The sequence below is a fragment of the Beta vulgaris genome, chromosome 1, assembly GCF_026745355.1.
Source record: "Beta vulgaris subsp. vulgaris cultivar EL10 chromosome 1, EL10.2, whole genome shotgun sequence".
Taxonomy (NCBI): Eukaryota; Viridiplantae; Streptophyta; class Magnoliopsida; order Caryophyllales; family Amaranthaceae; genus Beta; species Beta vulgaris.
In genome coordinates this window covers 10,941,110-10,953,163 of record NC_079202.1, presented here as the reverse complement: position 1 = coordinate 10,953,163, position 12,054 = coordinate 10,941,110, and the positions used below count along the sequence as shown (strand labels likewise).

The following is a 12,054-nucleotide window of genomic DNA, read 5'->3' as shown; positions in this document are numbered from 1 at the left end:
ATAATAGATATTAATAGGTAGATGAAATTAGTTTTTCAAAATATGAACATTTAATGAAAACAATAAAATTGGAACACAAATCTATATAAATAACTTACTTGGATTGAAATTGAAAAAACCATACAAGAGATAAGTATTTTAGACAAAAATGAATTACATATTAGTTAAAATTGATCAATAACAATGTGTTCTCATCTTTTCGTGTAAGGCTTTTTCTAACTAGCTATGCGCTTATTGAATTTCGGACTATAAATAAATTTTCTAAGAAAAAGGTACACAAGGTTCAAGAAAATGCACATGATTAAAAAAAAATGCATACTTAGTTTGAAAAATATACAAAAAATTCCTTCTCAATTTAAATTTTTTTTAATCCTTTTGAACTTTTCAATTTCACTATTAGTGGCTTCAAAAATTCCATAATTTTCTACCAAACCAGGAAACCTGGTAAGCATGACAAAATTCGGATTTTTTAACTAGAATAATACAAATTTTTGTCCGTTAACTCGCAAAAATACAAACTTTTGATTATTTTTAAGTAATATTAATTTTTGCCCAGAAATCCTCTAGCAGGTCAATGTAACCTTCAACATGTAAAACAGGTAAAAGTTAAAAATCCAAAATCTCTTTCTCTTTCCTCGTCTCCCCCTACCAACTGAAACCCCCACCCTCACCCCCTCCCACCACGGACGAAACCCCCCAGTCCACCCTCACCACCCGTCCCCCATCATGAAATACCACATCTCCCCTCCTCCACCCCAGTAAGCACCACTGCTCCCCTAACCCTAAAAACACGTCTCCCTTCCTCCACCCTCGAAAACCACCCGCACCACTCCATCACCCCCGAAAACCATATTCTCCACTCCTTCACCCTGAAAAACTACCAAACTCAGTCATCCCAGCCTCGAAAACCGCCAATCCAAACCACCCCAGCCTCGAAAACCGCCAATCCAAACCACCCCAGCCTCGAAAACCACCACCCTTCATTCCCCACCCCCGAGATACAACAAACCCTTACCCCCGAATACAACAAACCCTTACCCCCGAAATACACCAAACCTAGCCACACCACCCCTCCTCCACTCCCTTACCCCTGAACAAAACCAATCACAACCAAACCAAACCACCATAAAGTCAACTCTTTCCTCCTCCACCTCCTCCTCTACATAGCTAATCGCATGCTCGTACCTCGTCGCGACAACGCATTTAATCAAATACATCTCAAACGAATCCAATTCTAGAAACCGAATTCCGTCGGCGCTGTCGAAACGCGAGTAAGACGAAGAAGTGCAAGAAGAGAGACAATAAGAGGGGAGAGAGAAACTAGGTGTTTGTTGAAATTGAGGAAAGTGGAAATGTGATCCGTGAGAGAGAATTTCGGTTGCTTGAAGAAGTGAATGAGGTGGGAAATGGTTGTTGTGTCTGGCCAGGGGAGGGGTGAGGTGGGGAGGGGTGGCCTGGGGTGGGGTTGGGGCGAGAGAAAAAGAGTGGAGGGGACCAACATAAGAAAGAAGAAAAAGGAAAATGTTGGGTTTTATTTTATTTTTCAAATTGAAATAAAAAATTAAAAAGCCAACCAATAAGATAATGACATGTGTCATGGTGACCTGCTACAATAAGTTATAACCGATATTGACCTATTAGGGGAATTTTGGGCAAAAATTTGTATTGTTTAAAAATAATCAAAAGTTTGTATTATTGCGAGAGAACCGACAAAAGTTTGTATTATTCTAATTAAAAAATTCGACGAAATTCCCAGTGAATATACACATTTTTTTTTTGTTTTGAACCAGAAAAAGTAAAAAAAAAATATTGGACAAGTTAGCTAACTTATTTGCATCCTTTATCAAAGAAAGTCAAAAGCATTTACTAAAAATAGACAAAATTTCAAAAAACTACATTCTCTAACCAACTTTTTCGAAAAAAGAACTAAAAATTTTCTTTTAAAAAACTATCTTATATAACGAATTTCTTTCAATATACCACCATTTTACGATTATATTTAATATTATCAATACATGACGATCGTCATAGGTGTTATTGTCGATGGGATGGTGAGAAAATAGGAGAGAATGAGAAAAGAAGAAAGAAAAGCAATTTACAGTGACCAATTATATTTTCAATTAAACCCCAGAAAAATGGTTGTATATTGAATGAAATTTCTATATAAGATAGTTTTTTTAAAAGAAAATTTTTTAAAAGTAATTTATTTTTTAAAATTGATTATAAAATGTAGTTATATGAAATTTTTTCTTATAAATGAAAAAAATTAATATTAAACAAAAAAAAGGATAAAGCCCAAAAGAATTCAGTGGTTATCAATTAGTTTTTATACTTCCAAAATTATAAAAAGAAACAGTCTAGTTTTATTTTAAAATTAAACCTAATCACTAAATGAATTAAGCTAATCACAAAATAAATTAACCTAATCACTATTAGGCTACTTTTATTTTAAATATTAAACTTTTTTTTACGGGAAAAAACAATGAGATTACTGATCAAAAGACTTATCATCCATTACAGCACTACGAATAGCCAAAGGAAAATCAACCACCCACACCTTAACTTCTAAGTTCGCCCTACACATATGAGCTAGGATATGGGAAACTTTGTTGCCTTGCCTTTTAACATGGGAAAATTTGATAATACGGCATCTTTGCGCAGCACCAAGAATGTCAGTAATAACTCGCCCAAACGAGGTGGCCTCACATCTTCCTTCATTGAGGTACTTGAAGACTTTCGCACAGTCCGTCTCGATTATGAGATTGAGGAAACCAGCCTCTACCGCCTCACTCAGCCCATGACGCACACTGAGAGCTTCAGCCAGCTCTGCACTATCATACCCCATCAGTCCTCGGCAAGTCGCCAGCTGCACCTCTCCAGCCGAGTCACGAATCACACCCCCCAAGCCAATGCCAATATGCTTAAAAACTGCAGCATCAGTGTTAAGCTTTAGCATGTCCTGCTCTGGTGGCTTCCACCGGATTTCCTCCTCACTTCGCCTCCTCAAACCACGATTCCCCCCTTGAGTCATACCATATTCCAACGCCCCATTTACCGCTCGAGCCACGACCTCCATGAACTCAATCTTCTTGCAATCAAAGACCCATCGATTTCGCCCAAGCCAAATATTCCACACGAACATCCAGAACACAACCCACCATTCCTCCTCTTTTTTGTTTTCCATCAGCCTTTCAACCCATTCCCGAAACGAGGTCTTGCTTCGTGAGTCAACTGAAATTCAGAGTGGCGAAGCATACCAGGTCCTCATACATTCCCCACATTTAAGCACCATATGATCAAGAGATTCAACCTCCTCCCCACATCTTGGACACGCCTTATCAGTGATCACCCCTCTTCGCTATAAGTTTTGGTAAACTGGGATACCATTATGTAACATTTTCCAACCAAATAATTTTACTTTTGGAGGTACCTTCGCTTTCCAAAGTTGTTGCGATACTTGCGGTGTATGTCCGAAAGATGTCGAAGGGTTGCCCGCTTTTACTGCATGGAGTTCATTGTAGTATGCACTCCGTACGGAGTATTGGCCATTTTTTGTGTAAACCCACATCCAATCATCAGGTCCTCGCTGAATCGGCACTGGTATGTTTTGGATGGCTCGCCTCTCCCAAGGTTGGAAAAGGGTATTCAACAAATTTATATTCCATTCATTCTCCAAAATCAGATCATGCACCTTTTGAATCCCTGCATATTCCCCAGCCCTACATGGACTCTCCACCCGACATTTTCTAAGACCCGGAACCCATGGATCATTCCATATGTGTGTGTCATTACCGTCACCAATCACCCTACACATTCCTTTTACAATCACCTTCCTCGCCGAGAAAATGGAACGGCTTGTAAAGCTCATGTTTGGCGAGATTTTGGTCTCTAAGAACGAACATTTAGTAAAATATTTTCCTCTTAACACTTTTGACATCAACGAGTTCGGTTTTGTGAGAATTCTCCAAGCTTGTTTCTCTAACAAAGCCTGGTTAAAGATTTCGAAGTTACGAATCCCCAATCCTCCTTCACGCCTAAGTAAAAACATCTTTTCCCATGCCACCTACGCCATTTTCTTTTCATCCGCTTTCTGTCCCCAAAAGAAACTACGACACATTCTTTCAATGCCATTAATTATACTCTTCGGAATTGTAAAACATTGCATTGCATAGGTGGGTATGGCTTGCGCTACAGCTTTAATTAACACCTCTCGTCCAGCTTGAGAAAGACATTGCCCTTTCCATCCTTTCAACTTCTTCCAGACCCGATCATGAATTGTTTGAAAAACTCGTTTTTTGGAGCTCCCTATATATGTAGGTAGACCCAAATATTTATCATGTCCCTCCACAGCCTTAAATGTTAACTTCATCTGAAGGATATTAATCTTTTTCGGTTCCAGGTTTCGGCTATAAGACATTTCTGACTTTTCCATATTCAATTTTTGTCCAGAAGCAGCTTCATAGATGGTAAGAACCTCCAATACATTCTCAACGTCCTCCTCTGTAGCTCGAACAAATAAAAGACTATCATCTGCAAAAAACATGTGAGAGATAGGACTAACTCTCCGCCCAATTTTCACACCATGAATCAACTTTTTTTCTTCTGCATTCCTTAATAATGTAGACAAACCTTCCGCACACAGAAGAAATAGAAAAGGAGACAGCGGGTCACCCTGACGGAGCCCCCGGGATGGAGTAAAGCTCCAGGAGGGTTGACCATTAATAATCACAGAAAACGTTGTTAACACCACATATTTCATCACCAAATCCGTATAACTCGCAGGAAAACCCACCTTCAACATCATTTGTTCAATAAAACACCACTCGACCCTATCATACGCTTTACTCATGTCAAGTTTAAGTCCCAAATACCCCTTTTTTCCTGTTTTCTTTTTTCTCAAAAAATGAAAACATTCATATGCCACAAGCACATTATCCGTAATCAACCTTCCCGGCACAAAACCACTTTGAGTCTCATGAATGACCATGGGTAGCACAATTTTCATTCTATTTGCAAGGACCTTTGACACTAGTTTGTACAACACATTACACAAGCTAATGGGCCGATAGTCAGCTGGGGATTCACAATGTTTCTTTTTTGGGATAAGCACTATATGCGTTTCATTTACCGCACCAATATTATCAACATTATTCAGCATATTTAACACTTTATCAGTAACATCATCTCCTACATGGGCCCAAAAAGTTTGGTAAAAAAGAGCGTTCATACCGTCAGGTCCAGGTGCTTTATTCAGGTGCATTTAGGAGAGGGCTTCCGAAACTTCCTCTTGCCTAAAAGGAGCTGCAAGTTGTGCTGCCATTGTCTCACTTATCTGCGGTTGTATTAAATTAAGAATCGGCTCAATCTCACAGTTAGTGTTTGATTGAAAGAGATGCTCAAAAAAGTTGACGAAGCACTCCATTATTTCTTCCTCTTCTTCATAGCAGCCCCCTGCTTCATTTTTAATGCTTCGAATATTATTTCTATGCGCCATCTGATTCGCCTTTTGGTGAAAAAAGGTCGTGTTTTTGTCACCGCATTCGATCCAGTTTTGTCTACTTCTTTGATGCCAATAGACTTCATCCCTTTTCTCCAACTCATCAATTCGTGCATCAATACATCTCATCTGATGAATAACCTCCTCCGTTGGCTCCATCTCCATTAGCTCCTTCATGTGATGTTGACAGCTTCGGATTTCCTTCGCTACATTCCCAAAGACTTTCTTACTCCAAGCTACAAGCTTGTTTGTGGTCCTAGCAATATTAACTCCCGCATCCACCCCCTTCTCCCACGTTTCATTCACCACATCTCCACTCGCTGCCTCCCTCAACCACATGGACTCAAACCTGAATCTTTTTGCTTTTTGTCGGCGCCCCCTCTCCCTTGCACTCCCCTCACACTAACGACAAGGGGTAAGTGGTCCGATTTTCGCTCAGTTAAGTGAGAAACAAATGAACCCGGGAACTTCGTTTGCCACAGTTTATTCATGAAGAATCGGTCCAATCTTTCTTGGATATTAGCTGCACCACCCCTATTGTTCGACCACGTAAACCCATAACCAACAAAACCCATATCAATAAACCTACATTCCTCCATTGCACTACGAAGAATCTCCGCTTCATGAACATTAAAATCCCCACCTGCCTTCTCCTCACTAGCCATCACCATGAGGTTGAAGTCCCCCCCACACAACCAAGGAACCTCCGTAGCTCGAGCCAATGCTTTCAGTAAAGCACCTGTTTTTTCTTTATTCTCATCTTCGGGAAAGCCGTATATACCCGTGAATCTCCACTCCCCCGCCAATCCATCATCAACAAAGACATCAATATGATTGGGAGAAAAAGAAACAACCTGAGTTTGCAGATCATGTTGCCATAATAATGCTAGGCCACCACTTCGCTTTCGCCCCTCTCCAACGCAGTCTACAACTATCATATGTTCCATTTTTATTTTTTTCTTTACAGCTTCCATTTCATGGACCTTTAACTTTGTCTCTGATAAGAAGACAAGTTGGGGATTTTCTGAGAGAGCAATCTCCGCAAGGCACTAATTGCAGCAGGGCTCCCCAACCCTCTGCAATTCCATGATAAAATGTGCTTCATTGACCACCAAGAGCCTAATCAGTAGGGCCCGCCACTCCATCTTCAGAAATGCAGCTCTCATTTATGGTAAGCTCCGTACTGTTAAGACCAACTTGCTTCAGGTATCTCCTCTCCTCAATCTCCGTGACTTCGAGTCCATTTATCATGCCCTCTCTTTCGCCACGTTTTTGGCCTGAGATACATATGTTAGAACCCCCCTCTTTCACTTTATGTCGTGTGACCTTCTTCCATTTTTTGCCCACTTTTACTGGAATAATGTGCTCATTTATTTCGGGCTCCCGAGCCGTCGACATCATGTCTCCCATGCCATCCTCCTGAGCTATCACTCTATCCTGCCCCCCTGCTTCATTCAAGCCTCGGCATCTCTCCTCCCCCACTTCAGGTGTGCTCAGATTCATCCCTTCACCATTCCCTTGTCCCGGTACTTTCTCACTTTCCTTGAGTCCCCATTTGTCAATACTATCTACCACCGTTGCTACCATATGAGAGTCTTATCCTTCTTTTTTATTTTTTGGTTTGGTTATGAATAGGGCTCGAGCACATTTTTTGTCTCCATCTCTGCTCCCTAAATTCTCTCCATAATTCCAGTCTTCCATGGGGATGCCTTCAACCACCCTCCATACTTTACCACACCTTCGTCTTCCGCATCCTCTTCATCACAATCTTTTGTCCCATGCCCCCACTTTCCCACAGAAAAAGCAATACAATGGTGGTCGCTCATATTTCACCTCAAATGATTCCTCCATACCCGTTTTCATTTTCACCTGCACTGTAGGGACCAAAGGCTTTCTAACATCATGGAGAACTCTTATGCGAACCGACTTATCAATCCCCATGGCTCCGGAACTATCCATTGTAATGAAAGTCCCTATTTTGTTACCTATGGCCATGACATTTGCCTTATTTAATCTTCCCTGGAAGGGGAGGTCGTAAACCCTTGCCCATATCGGAAACTCCCACAACTGAACCTAATTTTAATTTAAAAATGAACTATCTTTTACAAAATAAACTCTTTATATTTATGTTATTTTTGTTAAATAGAAAAAAATCTCATTCGAGAATAGGAATCAGATGGTTAAAAATGGGGATACCAAATTTGTCGTAACCAGGCTTGGGCGGCACCCCTCTCGCAGTTTATGTAAGCGAGAAATGACCACTCCTCATATCCCATTCACTGCCTGAAGGATCATATATTATATAAAGTTAGGCTTCTGGTTATAATCTACTTCGCCAGTTAGACACATCTATTTCTCGCCAATGTGGGACGCATACAGCATATCAGTTTTTATTTTGTCCAAGTGATCACTAATTACTTAACTATCGCAGTACATTCTAGTCCAACTCTCCAGTATGGATTATGGACTTTATAATTTCCTACATTAAAGTGTAAGAAACTATTATGATTTTATGAACACTATAAGTAAATTGTAGGCAAGTGGACTTATTTATATAAATCTATTAAAAGGAGTTCCTAAATAAGGAACAGTATTATGTGGCGCTTTCCTAAGTGAGTTTAGTTCAAGTAATCCATGTACAATAAAAAAAATTAGAAATTGCATAATATAGATATTGATCCAGTGAACTCAAGTTCATATACTAAAGTTTTAACCCTAGACCAATTTGTATTGAGTGTTATCATTTTAAAGTACAATATTAATAAATGAATTTTTTCTTTACCCGAGGTATAAGACGAGCCTAAATGCCTAATAACTAGTTATAAATTGGAAAACTTGTTGTGACGTGGATTTGTACACAAGTTAAGCACAAAAGAATGAACTGAACTTTGCAACTTTGCTTGAAGTTTGGGTTAAGGACATCAAAAGTAACTTCAGCTACTTTTTTTCTTAACACCTCAACTTTCAAGAGTTTCGCAATCTAGGAGGACTAGTCTATTTGGCCAGTTTGCTCGACCTATGACGGTATGAGCTTACGCAGTTCATGGGACGGGTTTGACGGGCCATGAATTTGATGGGCTGGACCGGCTAGCGAATTTTTTTTATATAAAGAAAAATTGTTTATTTTAATTAAATTAATCATTACGCCATCTGTTACAGAAAGACTGGATGATTTATTGGGACACATAGTTTAATGTGATAAGATATAGTGTGTTATCAAACGTTATTTTATTCAAAATTATATGTGATATGAGTTGGTGGAATATTTTTGTATTGAAAGAAAGAGAAAGATGGGTATGTGTCACGGAATTTTTTTCGAACTACCCCTTTTACGCAACTAGAGGTTTCCGTGATGGTGTCTAGACTCCGTCTAGACCAGCCTACACGCACACTTATAATATTTATTTCGAATAACGCAATTAAGATTAAACACACACAAAGCACAGAATGAGACTTTTATTACTTTAGAGATTTCTCGCATACAAGGCTATCATGCCCAAACTCGAATGCCCAAAATGACTAAGGCAATTCTCTATTTATAATACAAGATAAGTGGCTATAGCCCAACCACATAAGCAGATAACTACCCACTACTAGGTAACTACCCACTATCTTTGTAACTTCCCCTTAAATCTAGGAGATCATGGGGCAGCAATGGTGGTTACTAAATAACCACCCACTACTCCAAATAACTTCCCATAACCGCCCCTTAATTTAAGGGATAACCGCCATCACGTCGAGAGTAACCGTCCACGACCTTGACGCAACCGCTCCTAAGCCAAGCGTAACCGCCTATGGCCTTAGACGCAACCGCTCATCGTCAGACGAAACTACCCGCCATGTTAGCATAACTGTTTCTGTGGAGTGGGATTGTGCTCTCTCACACTCCTGATAACCGCTCCACTTTTAAGGAACTAATCATCAGCACTAGGCATACGTTGGTAACTGTCGCCAACTCACCACGCCATGCCCTTTAATAACTGACGGGCGGTTACCAACGTATGATAACCGCTCCATACGATCCCTGCGCTAGCTGTAGCCTTGGTAACCGCCACCAAGTCACCAAGCTACTTAGTCAATCACAGTTGGGCGGTTACCAACGTATAGTAACCATCTCCCATAATTCCACAATGTGTATATCTGTGTGACCGCCATGCCGAAGATCCCTTAACGCTGGTTTAACGGGTGAAACCATCAACACCGTGCGTCGCGCTACCACGTGAAACTTAACGGAACCATCCTCAGGTTTACTCGCACGTTTCACTTTGTGCGCCCATCTTGGACCTTGTTCCTTCTCGTAGGGTACTCGACTTGGACAGGCAAGGGTTAAGTATAACTCTCTAGTCGGTTACGACACTCGAGATTTATATATCTTAACAGCCATGGCCTCGTTCGACGTCTAGCATTGCACCTAGACGTAGTCGGCTCTTAAACAAGTGCCGACAAAAGTGACGGTTACAAACCTCCCCCACTAAATGGAGGTTGACGTTCTCGTCAGATTTAACAACTGAAGCAATTTGTCGAGGGGGTTTCTCCCTCGCACAAAATCCTCATAAGTAGTGGTCACATTCCTTACGGACTCGTCTTCCTCATAAAGAGCTTCCTTGATCCCATGCCCTTCATGATCCTCAACTGATCGACGGCATTCGCACACTTGCGGGCCTTGGATCTTAGCCACCTTGTGGCCCTTAATCACAAGCCAATGGGATCGACCATAACCTTTTCGCCATTATTTCCTTCTAGCCGGCATAGGAATCTATGGCTTACTTCCCACATCAATAGAAGTAATCATCCGAGGTACCTCCCTTTCCACGGAGGAGGGGCATCTTCCCCTTTTCCAAAAGTCTCCCTTACCACGGGTCTCTTTTGGTGCGATTGATGACCTTAACCCGTCATCCACTCGCATGCTTGAGTGCTCATGTGCCCGGGTACCACATGCAGCCTTTTCCTCAAGACTTGGGTTAAAAACCGTTAACCCGTGTCGACAACAATCGTCATTGTTACACTCGACACACCGAGGCCAACCGCCTCTTGGGCCCGTCCACTCTCATCACCCGAGAGTATCCCACCAATCCCTTACCCTCTCTTAGGGTTTTCCCCCAAATTACAAGTTCGAGCCGAAACTGAAATTTGGTGAGGAGAAACAATGTTCACGCATGGAAGACCTCACACGGTTCTATCCATCGATTGTGCTCCCCCGAAGCCAAACACCTCTTAGATCCGTCCACTCTCCTGACCTGAGAGTGTCGAACAGATCTCTTACCCTCTCTTAGGGTTTTTCCCAAATTACAAGTTCGAGCCGGAACTGTAATTCGGTGAGGAGAGACAATGTCCACGTATGGAAGACCTCACACGGTTCTGTCCATCGATTGTACTCCCCCAAAGACATCTCTTGGAATGAAAGTTTCACTAGACCACGCTTCGATCCATACGAGTAAACGTCAACGTTTACTTCGCTGTGATTCCGAGGTCTAATGCATCCCAGTCGAGTTAGGGGTACACTTGCTCCAGTCTCTCTGTGTGAGGTTAGCCTCCCACACTTTGCTGGCAGCAAGTAGGTACTCCTCAAACCTCGACGATGTTGCGGAGATAAACTCTCGCACGCCTGCCAACAGTAGGCAATTTTTCCATTCCATGTCTTTCGGTCTTCGCAAAATAATTGAGATCGAATCTCCATAATCCTACAAACAGTAGGTGTGTTCACCTTTTATCCTTCGAACTTCGTCGAAGATCCTTGGCTAAACGCTTCCGCTATCCAATGGTAGATGTCTCGGATTCCACCGAAGCTACGAGATCACACACTCGCAGGGGATCACCTTTAGTGAATCCCTCCATCCTACCTTCGCGGACCATATTTATGTACTTGTCGGACCTTGGTTAATACACAAGCTTAAAATTTATGGTTTCGGGGCAACGACCATTGATTTTCATGTCTTGGCTTGACTACTATGACCACATGTTCATGCTCCGCCTCAAGGAACTGGCGTAACCCACAACATAGTTGCCGAGAGAATGGATTTTATTCATCTTTTCGGGATTCTTTTAGGTTAGAGCCATGAACAAGGTCAGCAAGCACTACATTTCACATCAAAGCGTTCCTCTATAATTCATTGCATAACCTTTTAGGCAGAACTATGGGTCATCCCAACTCGCATTGGTTCAGATGGGCCCAAATCTGGATAGCTTTAAACTCGCGAGCTTGCTGCTCCAAGGCAATGAAAACAAGAATAACCAAACCAACTTTCCACAAAACACATTCGTGTACTTGCATTACAGCAAGTGTTCGGATAGCACATCGGCTAAACCAATCAATTCCTCCTCGAAGGAGCCGCTTGAACCATCCCACACTTGGGCCTTTTCAATATTCTCAAGTACACCGACTCGAGAGTTGGCTCTTAGTCACGGGGATGCAAAATGGCTATCCAATTGTATTTCTCCAATCCATCCAACAATTGCAAAGAGTCAAGTGTAACCAACAACATTCATGCTGCCAAATTAGTGAGTCGTAAATTCACCAACATTGAAACTCTTTCGATTTTGATAGAGGTGAGACCTAC

General features: G+C 41.5%; 1 non-coding gene across 1 annotated transcript; it reads right to left on the bottom strand.

The window, feature by feature from the left end:
* Positions 1–7,665: 7,665 nt before the first annotated feature.
* On the bottom strand, positions 7,666–7,771 carry LOC125494553 (small nucleolar RNA Z279/snoR105/snoR108). Its single transcript, XR_007270800.1, has one exon. It is a non-coding gene; the product is annotated as a small nucleolar RNA Z279/snoR105/snoR108 (small nucleolar RNA).
* Between the last annotated feature and the right edge of the window lie 4,283 nt (positions 7,772–12,054).